Here is a 16,226-nt window from a genome sequence, read left to right on the forward strand (position 1 = left end):
TGAAAGTCTCTCGTTACACTAGCAATCGGTTTGTGGTCTATATTCTTTGATTTACGATTTAATTGTTCAAATTCACGCCGATGTTCAAAGCCAGTAGGCATTGTTAAAGAAATATTCTCAATATTATGCTTTAACGCATATCGGACGCGTAGAAAAGTAACTCGATTGTCACGCAAAGCTTATTATTAACTATCAAAAACCATAATGTTACATAAGTACCCTATAAAGTAATTTAATACTATTTTAATTATACTTTTATTTAAATATGACTAGATGACTAATAAATAAAACTAATGCTGCATTAAATCGATACACCTTATATAAGCTGAGAAGATAACTTTCATAATGGGCACTCTAGAATCCAAGAAATTAGAAAGCTTTAATAAAGTACACCAAATTAAATCACTAATTATTGATATTTTACATTGATATGGTTCTAAATTAAAATAAAAAAATATATCATACATTAACCGAAGAATTTTTAACGAAAAAGTTATTGCCAAAATATATTTACTATAAGCAGTTTTTTAAGAAGTGGGTAACGGCTATTGTCTGTGGCGCTAAAGGAATCATACTTATTTTTTTATTGTGCAGATATGATATAAAATGCTAACAAGGTTCATTATATGATTCATTTTCCAAGAGAATACACAATAGTACCTAATGCACCATTAAAACTAAATGTTTATTTGCCTCATATAGTTAATAAAGTCTACCATCGCAATACGGATGTTAATTTAAGAAGCGTCGTTCAACACATTACTCGGAGCATTCGAGCGGTAGTAATCTAACCGAAAGGTTGCTTTAGGAAGTCGTGGGAAAGTCGCCGACCGTAACGGAAGTACTTTGTTACAAGCAGAACCCTTTTATCTGTATAAGAAGTCGGAACAAGTGTTATACTTTAATATCGTACCATTTTTTTATTATCAATTTTTTACCAGGACGATCCAGTAATCTCTTTCGTGTTAGAATGCAATTCTTCATATTTTAAATTTAGCTGCACGAATGCAATTTACTGCACGTGAAACTTATTACCACATCGTAACGGGTTTTATTTGAATTGTATTGATTTTAATTTTGCTAAAAATACATTACATATATTTTGCACTTTTTCTACCAGAGAGTTTAACCATTGTTATTATAAGATACTAAAAAGTCATAATATATTTTGGACTTAACCAAAATTTGACTTCTGGAAAATTTTTAATTTTTGGCGTAATGTTCTACTATTTTTTACAGCAAAGTGTAACACGTAGTCACATTCAATATTTTTCTGTGATTAATATTGATAGCAATTTTTGCCACAACGATTGAATAATATTATTTATATGCACAATTATGTGATTATGCATAGTTTTTAATAGTAGATTTAATCATTTTTTGTTATGTTGTACTACAAATTTGTCATTTAATAAATTAAAGATATCAAAATATCAAACATTTATGTATGTATATATAAAATAAAACCATGTAAAATATAACAATTTATAAAAAAAAATTACTATATATAATATCTTTTAAATGCATCATAGAATATTTTTAATAGCATCCATACTGCTATAATCTTACTGATTTTTTTTATAAAACTTTTAGGCAAAATACCCATAAATTAAATAGACTTAAAATGCCTAAGCATATTTTGCTTAGAGCAGAGGTTCTTTACTAAAGATTTCAAGTGGTCAACATAAAAGTAAAAGAAGCATTTATCTAAATTATTATGATTTTTTAAAACATTTTGTCAAGATTTGGAAGCAGAATATGAAATATTTGTTTATTACACAGAATAACTATTGAGCTTGTTAAGTTTTAAGATAAAAATTTGACTTTTTGATAAAAACAAAAAACTCACTTTTGAAACATTTAGATATAATATATATTTATCAAATTAATAAGAATAATTTTTCTATTGTAAATCGTAAAGTCACCATTATATTATAGATACAATTGAAATATTACCAGATTTTTTGAGAGGCCAAAATTTTTTAAACTTTCCGAATGTTAAAGGTAGTGTTTTAATAGGATATCAAGGAGCATTTAGAAACATTACAGAACTCATTTAAAAATGATTTTGATCTTAATAAGATAAAAGCTCAACCATATTTCTGAAATAATTTTCTTTTTGAAAGAAATGAAACAATAAAATAATACAAATATAAATAAAAACAAAATATAAATTAAGGAATAATACAAAAACCGCATAATATGGAAATTTATATGTACTAAAAAAAATTTTTGGTCTCTTATGTCTATACTTAAATTAAAGTTTGCTCTTGTTGTAGTCACCGATTCTAAATATTAATTATTAGATTAGTATTACGTTATATTTTTTATTATAATTATGGCAATGTTATTTAATTGCGGGTATTAGAAATCTACTAAGTAGTGAAAGTAAACGATGCTGACTTAACTAAGAATTTTTAAAATTGACCGAAAAACCCATATAAAAATTATAAGTTACTTCAATGATAGTTTTTTAATTATAATCTGCAAAATTGTTTATTTCTTCAAAACAAACCGTTTAAAAAATAAAAAAGATGATACTCATAATTAAAAAAATATCAAGTACATTTGAAACGATGTCATTTTTCCCAACAATTAAGTATAATCCATGTCGGTCATTATTATTCATGTGTATAACACTCATAAGTTAATGTTTTACGGTCGTTGAGTAAACGTAATTTCTATTTCTTTGGCATTTTTTATTATATATATACATATATTACTTACGGTAAATTTGTTCAAAAAAAAAACAATGTTCTAAGCGAGGCTGTCGCACGGCGATTATAATTTTAATAGCCCCTTTCAACGGACCGATCTAAATTCGGCGGAACATACAGCTATTTGGGTTACGACCAATAAAATAATTCGATATGGCGAAAAGAAAGGCTCTGTGAAGATTTTACAATGACTTAATTAGTCGTAAACGCGGTTCTGGGCATTTTGACGATAGTGTGAAACGTGGCGGGCATAAACATTTTGATTGGGTTATTGTGATTTTTTGATGCGTTATTATATGTATTATATATAAAAGTCGTTACATTTCCCACACCAAAAAAGAAAACAAACTATATGTGTATATGAAAATAATTGGATTACGGTTAAGCGATTCGAGAGATAAACGATTGGCGTAATAATTTTAACAAATGTGCAACATATGTTCGAAAATCGTAAATACAGTTAAATACGTTATATTCGCAAACAACATTGAACGGTTTAATCAATGCCGTAAATCAGCAGATTAACAACATGCATAGACAGAGCCTTAAAAAGACACAAAAATATTTTTAACATATAATTTATTGATAATATTAAAGTATTAAAAATACACAAGTTTAAATGTAATGAAATGAAGGGCATAAAAATGCAAGTAGAACACTGAATTAAACATATGTTAATGCAATATTTATGCTTAATATATTCAAAACCATAGCGTGTATCTCAGCGTATTAAAAAATATAAGCATTGCGTGATACACTTTAAACACGAAACGTATGCACTTCAATTGAATTAAATGTTAAAAATGAATGAATCAAAGTCATACTTTTAGTCCGATTCGTCGACATCGATTATTCAACACTGGCATGAATGGAAACACGAATCGTCCGTGAAAATCAGATTCTCTTCGTCTCCGGTGCCTGTTCCGCTGAGGTCCGACGGACCTCAATGGTATGTACGCCGATTGTGATTTATATAAGGTTAGCAAATACGATTTGCGCGGTCTTAGACGCGGCCGTGTCGAATCATCAAGCTCAGTGGGAAACTCGCAGATGCATATCGGACTTTTGGCTCAGGAATCTTTTTGTCTTGCGCTCGGGAATGTTGTTAGTACAAGAACGGCGAAATCAAGCACATTAAATTACTCGAACAATAATAAAAAAGAAAGGTACGGCCCGGCCAACTTAAATCGAGTTAAAATGATATCGAGCAAAAAGACTTCAACGCGTTCAAAAGCGGCAAACCGCTGATTAAAATGTAATTTCTGATTTTTGACATTGATTACCGTTTAAAATCTGTTTAAATGGTTAAAACATTTATCATAGTTTATATAAATTGGATTATATTAGATAAATTGGTATTTTTTCATTATATAGTAGATATAAATTTTTGAAAAAGTATTTTTTCAAGGTCATTTAAATACTTAAATTTATGTGTGAATTGGCAAACTACAATATTTTTAAGTAATATTGAAAGACCCATTTTAATGCATATTAGGATCTTGAGAAAATTAAAAAAAGCTACTTTAAGAATATGTTTTCTAAGATATTTAATAATAAATATGTATAGTACTTAGTATTGTTCATATTTTTCTATCAGCAATATATAACACTATGATTTTTCTTAAAGAAAGTAACAGCAGATTTAATAAATTTATTAAAAATAGTACTGATAAGCTTTTATGTAATAAATGTTTTAATTAAAAGCTTTATTAAACAACTTGGTTGATTTAACTTTTTTTCCAGCTTTTTGACAAGTATGCCATAAAAATATAACATATTTACAATAGCAAATCATTATGAAAAAGCGTCTCAATATACATAATTATTTTTACTCATATTCTGATTAACTTGAATATTTAGTACATACGTTATTTTACAGTGAATTATCAACACATGATTTATTAATATTATTTAATAGTCTTTCTTTCAGAATTTTCTTTATTAAAAAAATCACACTACGAATTTTTATGTTTGTTTTAAAAACAAATGTTAACTTTAGAGTTGAAGATTCATTTATAAATATTCTTTGACAAAATACTAAATTACATTTTAATTGCTGATTACAATATATATTAAAAATAAATTATGTTCTATTTATTTATAGCTGATATTTAAAATACAATAAGTTAAATTTTTGGTATTAGAAGTCGCTACAACAAATGTTTATTTTATATTTTTCTAATCTAATAAATATAATATTCTTGTATAAAAATAATATATGTTAGAGAATATATTTTGATACATACTTATTTTTAATTTCTTTAAGTAGATTTTATTATTTTTATTATAAACAATAGATCATAATAAATAACAATACTAAATATATTTTAAAATTTTCATATTGGCCCAAAGTTATATATAATATAAAATCAATATATAATATGTATTAAACTGTATTTTATTTAAAGAAACGTTTTAAAACACAGTTATTTTGCCTGATAGCAATGACATTAAAGTAGCTTATAATTTTATGGCTATTTTCTTATTAACGCAAATTATTATGTCGTTCCTTAACCAAAAACTACTAAAACTCTTAAAATTTTCAAACAATAATAATATATATTTTTTTATATCTTTGTCTCTTATGAAATATAAATATTTTTAATTAAAAACAATAATAAATAAAATTTCAATAATTAAATTTATGCTTTAAAACATAACTAAAAAATAAAATAAATGTGTTTTTTAAAAGATATTGAAATAAATTCATAATTATGTTTTGTATAGTTTTAGATTACTGTTAGATATATAATTACCAAATTTTAATTTATTACAATCTGCAAATTCATTTAAATTTTAATGCCTAAGAAATTCTATATACATAAATTGAAATTTATTGCATTACTTTTTAATATTTCAATTAAAGAATCTGCTTTTCAAGCAGTTAAAAATTTCAATCTACATACTTCAAATAAGAGTAATCTAATCATAATAACAGAGCATCGATGTTTGCTTTTATTATTTTTTTCAATTTAAACACATCCGAACGAAAGCATCAAAGATCGTGATCGAACGTATATCATAAAAAATGATCTAGCATTCATCTCAAATTTGATAAATTACCATTTGATCTATGTTATCTAGTTACAAAAAAATATTTATAAAATTAATTATTGCTTTGTGCGTGTAAATAAAATCACTTCTACACAAACGCGTACAGTTAGACGTTTAAACCTTACGTTACATAACCGACTTGATGTACGACTAAGAACAATTTTAGTGCATTAACGTTTTACAAATGCAATTATCCATAATCTCGATATTGTCTTTCGGTTCTAAAACACTTTGCCACTTTACTGCACGCGTACACTCGGCATTAATTGGATGTTACTGTTGGTTTTCGCTCGCAGTAAGAATCGCAAAAGGACCAATAAAGGGTAAAACACTCAAGTTCTCATCACGCTTTTTGCTTGGACGTATTAATGATCATGCAGAGCGGAGGTGAGAGGAATTCTAATAACAAATAAGTAACCTTAGAAGTATGAAATAACAAAAAAGAAACCCTAGGAGATTGAATCATATTTCACTCCGGCGACCCACTTCTTTGTTAATTCGCGTATTATACTTCCTCGTGGTGAAACACAAAGCCGGTGTGAAAGGAAATCTGTCTACGGAGATAGATGTGTGTGGCAAATTGAAACAATTTATCATGTATAAAAGAACGATTTTTACTGATCCAGATCTAGCTTTCGGAATCGTTTCAATTGTATGATTGATCGCGATTTGAATGTCTAAATTAATGTATATTATATTTTAATATGAAAAACTTTTAAAATTAAAAAATATACATATATTTGGCAATAGAATAATCTATTATACACATTTCTAAAAAAAAAATATTTAAGAAATAGTAACTCAGGCGTAATATAATTATGTAATTTCATAATTGTGGCTTTCGTTATTTTATTAAAATAAATTTACAGTAAGATCTTATTATTTTTTTATAGTTAATTTTTTTTAATAATAATGATTTTCAGTGTATTTACAATTACTTAATGACAAACTCTAAAACAAAGTTGTTAAACTTTATGAATTTACAGATAATAAAGATATGAAACATGCGACGCCTTTTTATGATTATTTGCAATTCAAGAGCTATAAGATTTTAATATTTGTTTATGTATCAGAATACTATGATCAAAGTTTTAATAATAAATATATTAGATTCAAGACCATTGATTTGATATAAATATAGTATCTTGAAATTACACAAAAAATTACATCTGAAGATTTAAAAAATATGTTTACTAACATTTTAATACATAAAGCTTTCAATTATTTATTTTTACAAGCTATTTGTTCTTTAATTTGTAACTGATTTATAATCTGCTTTTTTAAAATGTAAAATATTTTATTTATATTCAGTTTAGTTTTATTATAAACAAAATAATAAATACAAGCAGTCATACAAATTTAACTTGAAGATAGTGAATTGTTTTATCTTAAGATTCCAGCAATGATTTTGACTATACTATTTAGTATTTTAAATGAATCAAGCAGTCTTAAACTTGGAATTAACTTATTATATAAATATCATATAAATATTATTTATAAAAAGTTACCATAAAATATGTTCTAATATTTTAAAATTATAATAGTGAAAATATTATCAATCTTAAAAATTATACATATTTAAAAATCCAGCATTTTTTTAGCTTAGTGGTTTTTTAATTGTACCATTAAAAACTGTATATAATACTATTTTTATTTAATATTATTCGTTAATAATGATACACCGTATTTTTTGTTGCTACATATAGCTGATGTTATATATACATTTACACGCAAATTTTAAGTCATTATCTATTTTATGTTTAATATTTTTTATTGTATTAAGAGATTATTAAAATAACAATAAAAGTTAAATAGTAGATATTGATAACATTAATAAATCAATCGGCAATAATAATTAAAATAATGCTACTGAAGAGAATTTATATAATATCAAATTTATTTGATAATAATCCGATTTCAGCTTTAACGTATATCGCAATAAAACATATTTCATGGCATTGTTTAATATGAACAACATTAATATGCCATCGAGCATTATATTTACTACCTAAGTAAACATTCTATATTTAAATATTGTACATTTCAATGCTTCTTTGTTATAAAAATATATCCTATATATTATTGAAGCATTTATAAAAGTGGTTTAGTGATTAAATTACTGTCGATTCACACACGCTAGGCAGATGTTGTTCGAGTTGTTATTTTCGACGTAAAACGTACGTATTATTTATGTTATTACCCACATCCTTGGTTTTCAATTTATTTTTTTACGATCATTTCTTTAAAATGATTTTACAACGCACTATTTTATACTCGTATCACTTTTGCACAAATCACTGTGTGCCCTTCGCGGGCATTACATTTCCACATAAAAAATCACTCAATGTCTGATTTGTATCACTTGTAAATCATTATCAATGGTTGACGATGTTTTATTATGGGGTAAAGGGGGTTAAACACACGTGACGTTTGCGTGGTGCGACCGCGACTCAAACGCGCGAGAGAGCGTCATGTCCGCAACCCGGTAAAGCGGTCACTGAGTGTTGAATCGCTCTTCGCGCTACAAACGGTTGCAAGTTTTGTGACTCAGGTGAGACGGGCTTCGAGGGAGGGAGCAGACAGGTAATAACCAATCATCAAGAAAGAACAGAACGGCGTTCACAAAGGCACTTAACATATTTTATACTTGGTTGTAAAATCGAAAAGACGTTAGTATAAAACAATGTAAAAAATAGTTTAACGATGATCTGTCAAACGGAGTTTAAATGTATATTTTTAATTTATTACAAAATAAGCAGTTCGCTTATGCTAAATTATATATCATAAACTTTGAATTACTAATCTGTATATTAGTATTAAACAATATGTTATACAATACATTAAGCATTGAAAGCATTAAGAACCAACGAAGCAAATGCGTGTTTTAAGATAAGGAAATTTACGTTAATAATTTTATTGAGTAGTGACTGTATACAATATAAAACTCTTTGACGTTTAAAGATTATTATTTAATAATAAATAAATAATAACTTAAGCCTTGCTTCGTATTGTTTTAATTTGTACTTAATTTCAATAAATATATAAGTATGTATAACTGTTGAAAACTATTTAAAATATCGTATTGAATGAGCTTAAAATTTTTAAATGAGTCTTATTTGTGTACAATATTATGATAGCAGCATTGCTTATAAAGTAATAACAACTTATTTTCTACTAACTAGCTGATATATAAATCAATCTTTTATTAAAAATAGTATGTGATAATTTATAATCAGTGATTATTTTCGTTTTTAATTTGTGATATATCTCATTTACTATATGCATGCTTTGATTTTCTAAACATATATTAAACAAACACTAACAATATGCTTACAAAATAAGAGTAGAAAATACTATTATATATATTTTTTTATTTCTGTGAAATCCATGTTTTCATGACTTTCTAAGCAAGACAATAATGTATATAGTATGTATATAATCCTAGAATATTTTTTTTTATAGTTTAAAAGTCAGTTGTGGTGGAGTACGTATTTTGTTATTTACAAAAAAAACTGGGCCCAAAAATTACCAATAACAAAATTATTATCCAGTAAAAAAATATAAAAAATTGTAGGTTATATGCATTTAAAAAAAATACATTACCACTAAAAACATTTGTGAAGTAGTAGCTGATTTATTAGATATCCGTAAATATTAAAGATGATTTTTAAAAGTCGTTAGAAAATCTACGACATCAAGAGTAGTCATGGCAAAGATAGATGATGATGCAGAAATGGAAGTAGTTTCTACTTAAACTATACAGCAGTTGATGGAAAGACCTGGAGACAATGTATATAAATTCAACACGAATCGACCAAAGAAAAATAAAAATAGAATTGAGTCAGCATGTATTAGCATATCTCAAGGGCTTCTGGATATTGAAACTGAATCATCTTTTCCATCATTAGATACCTGGTTATGAAAAATAGGGGTTGTATGACAACAGTCGTCTTATAAGCCAGTGGTTATTCAAAGGTCAAGTAGCAAAGCCTACTTCGAAGCCTAAGGTTACTGTAAAAAAGTTTTTTTGTATGTATGGTGTAATTGCAAAGGGATTGCGCATTACCAAACTCATCAACATGGCTAAACAATAACAGAAAGTTTTATTATGATAAGCTAGATTTTTTCCAAAAAGAAGTAAAAGCCTGTCTTTGTCAACAAAAGTCTAATAGTTCTGCAATACGACAATACGCGTCCCTATATGGCGAAATTGACTCTAGATAAAATCTAGAAGCTTGGCTGCAAGAGTTTTCCTCATCCATCTTATTCTTTAAACTTTGCTTTTTCTTACTATTACTTATGCAATACTTCCTAGACACTACTATGAAATAGAGGCTAATGGAATATTGTGAATCAAAGTTTTCAACATTATACTAATGGTATTAAAAAAAATTACCTAAGGGTAAAAGAAGGTTACACTTTTAGAAGAAAATAATTTGAATCATTTAATTATTTTAAGAAACTACACTAATTTTCTTCTATAAATATATTTATATTTTGTATAATTTAATTATATTCTAGACTTTGAATAAACTTATATAGCATATTACACCAAAAAAAAAATGTGACAATTTAGTTATAACTTAAACCAAATATATAAATATTTATTACTACTTTATCATAATAGTTTTTTTTAGAAGAGCATTAAAATATATAATAAAATTATAACAGTTACAAAAAACATGGTATTTAATAATTAAATAATAAATACATATATTTTATTTTATTATATAACTGGTTCGTAATTATCTTGAAGGATTATGTTATAAAATAATCATAATATTGTTTTATTTGCTTTATAATATAATTAAGTGATGCAGTTAAAGTTTCAACAGGCTGCGCTTTTTACATATATATGTATAATGTATGTTACTATATAAATATATATTTGCTATCATATAAATTTATAGAGAAAAAAATCATGTTATGTTTATTGCAAAATTAAATTAAATGTGTTTTTTTTTATTAATATAATGAAAATATATATCACATATTTTATAAACTCCCGTTGATTCTAGTTTATACTGTAGACAGGTGCCATCGATTGGCCAACAGCTAATCGCCTTTTTTCACTTATTCAAAACCACTTTTAATACACTTTAACCTACAATATATATAATTCAATTAGAAATTTAATCACTAGTCCGTTCGTTGCTTCAATCAACGCTTTCGTAACTCAAATCAAAGTAAAAAATCATAAATTAAATCGTTTTTCTATGATTTAACCTGCAAGGTGAGATATTACGGGTCTGGCTACCGGCACTCGTGGAATCATTAAGGCACGAGCCGAGAGAATCACGAATTCAATACCCATAAATCAAAGGCTGACAAGACCCTCCTCGTAGCCAATATGATCACAATGAGCTGTGTGAAATTGTTGCTCTCCGCGCACATAATATTCGTAGCACTATCGTGAATTGATCGATTCGAGATTGGCGTGAAAATGCGCCTTTGTCGATGCGAGGGTATTTCGAAAGTTATGAAGTCGGCTCGTGCGTGGTTACCGCCGAAGCTATAAGTTAACTGGAATTGTTCTGGTATTTCGTAATAAGAACGGCCCCCGGTAACGAGCGGTGGTCAGAGAGAAAAAGAAGGGCTTCGAAACCTCCAATACCTCCGGGGCTGGTTGATGTTGTTTGTATAATTAACGGTTAGGAATTCGAACCCCCATTATCAGAGGAACGAACTCTGCCTAAAAACGTTAGAAGAATTTAAGATAAAATGATAGGTCAATGTCTATGAAATAAGTCTAAAAAATAATAATTAAAATTGTAAATTTAAATCAACATTATATGTGCATCAATTTGAAAAATATAAATTATATTTTTTATTAATAAAAAAATACATATTTAACACAAAAAAATATATTTCACATTAGAAAAAACTTCGATTAATTTTTTTAGTCTATAAAATAAATAACATGCACTTTAAAATATCCCAATCCTAAACTAAATGATTTATTCGGATCTAAATATAATATATACGAATAATTCCAATACTTGAATAATATTAATTAATCATCAGCAAATAAATAAACTCAGAGCTTAAAGAGCAACACGTTGACTTTTTTTGTAAATATACAATATCTTTTTAACATATATGAGATTTTTTTATTATTTAAATATTTTTTTTAAATTTTCTTTAGAATTTAGTTATTAAAATAACCTTTCAATCAAAATCTATGTTACATGTGTTAATAAACATATATTAAAATATTTCCAAGTGAAAAATATGAAAATTGAATTCTATGCTACATTGTTAAAATAATCCTGTACAAAATAAAAATCATACTTTTTATTGTTTTTTGTTTGATTTACTATATGAATATGATTGTATTAAAAGTGTAATAATGTAATACTTTTATATTTAAACCATATTATTACAGCTGGCAAATAATTGTAAGTAAATTTAATTCTATAAAAATAATAGAGATATTAACGTGTTAATCAAAATAAAAAGTATATTTTATATTTACTTATGCTAATATAATTTTTATATTTAAAAAATATCAAAGCACATTAATAATCTGCCACTTTTGTAAACTTAACTAATACACTTTTTTAAATAAAATAAATATAAATTTATTTGAAACATCGCACGATCAGGCACGAACATCACGACTCGTAGTAGCCGGTGGTTTTCTTGAAATTGGTTTCGAATGTTTATGATTCAGATAGAAATACGAGTTGTTTCTGCAAACGAGAATTGCTTCACTTTATACACGTGTATGCTTAACCATTGTTCAACGAATGCATCCATATATTATGTGACTACACATACATATATAAACACCTGTCATGAAATAAGAATTAGCCCTACGTTTCCGGCATAAGCATTTGACTTTATTACGCATATCATGCAACCTGTGGCGATGAAAGTTATTTTATTTACTTATTCTTAAATAAAGATTTATGTTTATTAAGCGTATTATTTTATCATTAATAAAATAAAAGCCACGCATGATTGTGTATTCAAACAACTTTACAATTCAATGAACGAAAGCGCTGTTAATTAAAAGACATCGACGCGCGATATATCGGAAACCTGTTCCATACAACAGCGTTCGCTTTTATCTAAACTGAAAGTTATGTTTATTGTCTTTCGCATTATTTATTTAATCTTAGCTTAATTATGCGCAGTATTTTTTTACGTTATATAGATACCACAAGAGCAATGACTTCATATATAAAGTTGTTAAAAAATGAAAAGAAATTTTTCATGTTGAGCTCTCAGCTCGTTGCATCATCACGTTTAATACTGTGGTTTTGAAAACGGCGTTTATTTGCAATTATCATCCCTTGAAACGCAAGATGAATCTTGAAAAACTGTTTATGAACATAAAAATGGACATCCGACATATTTATTTTTTATATAAATAGTAAATCTCAGAGCACTTCTGTTTAACATTGATTTACGTCAAACGCTCTTCAATGTAATGCGATTGTAAAAAAAAAAGAAAGAACATCTTATTAGCCATCATTTTATGCTGAATAACTTCCGTAAAAGAATATTTTATTAGCTCCCTGCACGATGACATCTGAATGTTGAAATGTTACTGCATTTTTTGCTTGTTGATACGTAACGAGATAAAGTTGAAATAATTAATATCACTTAAATTAAGGCGTAGCTGAAGTGATTATGCCAAATTATACTTATGAAATAAATGGTAAAGTATTTTTTAATAATACTAATAGTCTATATACAAATTCAAAAAAAGGTATTGCTTAATATTATGTAAGATTATAAAATACTTTCACTATAGAAAAATACGTTTTTCCTGTAGTATAATACAAATACATATTCAAAACTTGTATGTTTTTATTTTATGATGCGTTTTTAAAAACAATTAAGACCTATTAAATGTTAAAGTTTAATAGCAGTTTACTAAGCTTTGATGATAGATGCATTTAAGTATTTGTTAATATGTTTTATTAAACTATAAAGGAATAAAGTATGCTTGATTGTTTAAATATAAACTCTAAATAAAGATATTAAACAAATAATATTCAAGCTTAATGACATATTTTACTGTCACCTATCTAATATAGTTTTTATAAATTGTAAAAGTTTTAATGAAATTTATATTAAAAAGCTTAAAGATATACAATTCAAGATAATATAAACTGCTAACATTTTCATATATTATTTTAGTAAAAATTAAATCATGAAAAACTGTTAAAATTGTAGGAACTAATACTAGAAACTAATACACGTATTAGTTCCAAATATAGTCACACTAGTTTTAAAATATATTGAAACATCTACATTTCAGCGAATGTTGAAGAAATAGGGATGGCGTTTCAGTATATTTCTATTACAGTTTTAAATGCATTTAGATTAAATAATTTAATAATCATTAAATACTACAAGCATGTCATCTTTTTAGTTAACTAAAGAGCAACAAATTAATTTTAGACAAATAAATAAAAACTAAAGTATCTATAACATTTTATTTTACTAAATTATATAATTCTATCTATTATTAAATATATATTTTAAATTAAATAATTTAATAATATTACACAAATTTCAATAGTAGTAGTAGAATAATTTTCATGATCATTCTAGCACGGTAAAATTAATAAAATTTTTTAGACGAGCTTAATAGATTTGTATATTCAAGAATAAAAGTATAAGCTTAGTTTTTAGGCTTAGGCTTTCAAATCATTTTCAGTTTATTGAATGCAAGGTGAGATCCAATTTGTAAATTCTCGTGGTATTGCACCAATGCCAATGTAGTAGAAGCAACCTAGCCATACGACGGCAATGTAAATGCATCGAGTTTTCTTTGCCTGTCGGTGCGAAAGCCGGATTCCATCCTGCCACCATCTCCAATCCTGTCCCCCAGTGGAATTGAAGATCGTTTTACTGATCATTTGTACGGATTATGCAACCGTCGGGGCCTTTGACTGATGATGGTCACCGAATGACTTTGAGTCATAACAAATAAACATGTCAACCGCCAGTTGGACCGAAAAAAATGCGTCCAATTTAGTGTCAACAATGTTTTAGTCAATACTTGTCATCTTGATCTTCTATGTTATAAATTTCATATGCGTTTCAAAAATGAATTTAAGTATAATTTATAACAGAAATTTCCAACACGCATCATTTTATTTTTAAATTAAATTAATAATAAAATTAAAAAATTAAAATTTTATCACTGCTCATTTAAATGAACTATACATCTCCAAGATGAAAATCATTAAATAAATTGAATGTTTCAAACAGCGTCGGAATTTATAGTAAACTAAAATTGTGACCATCTGAGAATAGGAATAATAACATAACTGTCTGAACAAACCACGTAAAAAATATGCGGCTATTATTGCTATTTTATCATATGACTTTGAGAATAGATATTGAAATTTTAGGAAACAACAACAGTGTGTATATTTCTTATTCTATAATATATTCAGTTGACATCAACTTATTGACTACGAACTTGTAGATATAATGTATAGATTTAAAATTAGATATGTAATTTTAAAAATTATTTATTAAAGTGTCTGTATAAGACTTTTTACTCTAAGAATATCCCTGTTTATGACGTATCTTTTAGGTAGTACGTTCATTTTTTTCAATATAAAGCATTCTTATATTATTAAAAGCTTAACGCCTGAGGACTCATACACGAGTCTTGAAAGAACATTATTTATTCTTAAAAGAACGAAAGACATGAGTTCTGCGTTATGAGTTTTCTTTTATTAAAAAATACTGGGATACTATCAAGTTTGCCTCTATATGATAATAACTATTTCTACGTACTATTAAACGAAAAATAAACTGTATTTTGCTTCAATTTTTTTATAAAAAGATTCATCTTATCCCATTGCGACGCAATGCAATAAGACGTCGCCTTTTTTTCATATAAAAAATAATATTTTATGTTACACTCTTGAATATAAATAAATTTCAGTGTCAAACTATCTAACTAGGTAAACATAAAACCAATCCAATCAAAATAAATCGAAACATCCCAGTTGATAATAAATCAATTAACAAAGTTTTTCAATCTAAAATTCGGTATGTTATAGCAAAATTAAAAAGTGAAATCGTTATGGTATATGTAGATAAATTAGATTTACTTTCAAACAATATCATCCATCCGTTAACTTATAAACATTTTTACCGGGTGTTAATTATTTTGAAATTTTCTCACAATTTGGAAAGCCACAATGATTCAAAGATTAAGAAACCAGGGGGAAAATGCTACATTTTGGATAAATTATCGCCGTATAGTTTATTGTAAAATATTTAAAAAAAAAATATTATTGCACTTAAAAGAATCTCTGAGGAATAAAATCATGAACAAATAAATATATGTTTCATTCCTAATATTTTGGGTAAATTTAAAATGGTTGCAATGGTTATAAACCAGTTATTTATAATATAATAATATTTATATTAAACGATTTTTAAAGAGTATCCGTTTATAATATATTTTAATTTGCA

General features: G+C 26.3%; 1 protein-coding gene across 6 annotated transcripts in view; it reads right to left on the bottom strand.

Moving 5' to 3' along the window:
- The window catches only part of LOC148232059 (uncharacterized), a 282,135-nt gene that overhangs the window by 129,664 nt on the left and 136,245 nt on the right, over window positions 1-16,226 (bottom strand). The window contains exon 1 of one of the 6 annotated variants that reach the window (XM_088192739.1): window positions 7,972-8,109. The exons of the other annotated variants lie outside the window; for them this stretch is intronic. The gene's annotated coding sequence lies outside the window, so the exon portion shown is untranslated. Of the gene's footprint in view, window positions 1-7,971; window positions 8,110-16,226 lie in introns of those variants that run through there. 6 annotated transcript variants of the gene reach the window in all.

The sequence above is a fragment of the Plectrocnemia conspersa genome, unplaced genomic scaffold, assembly GCF_051122295.1.
Source record: "Plectrocnemia conspersa isolate PC_06_02 unplaced genomic scaffold, ASM5112229v1 ptg000009l, whole genome shotgun sequence".
Lineage (NCBI taxonomy): Eukaryota > Metazoa > Arthropoda > Insecta > Trichoptera > Polycentropodidae > Plectrocnemia > Plectrocnemia conspersa.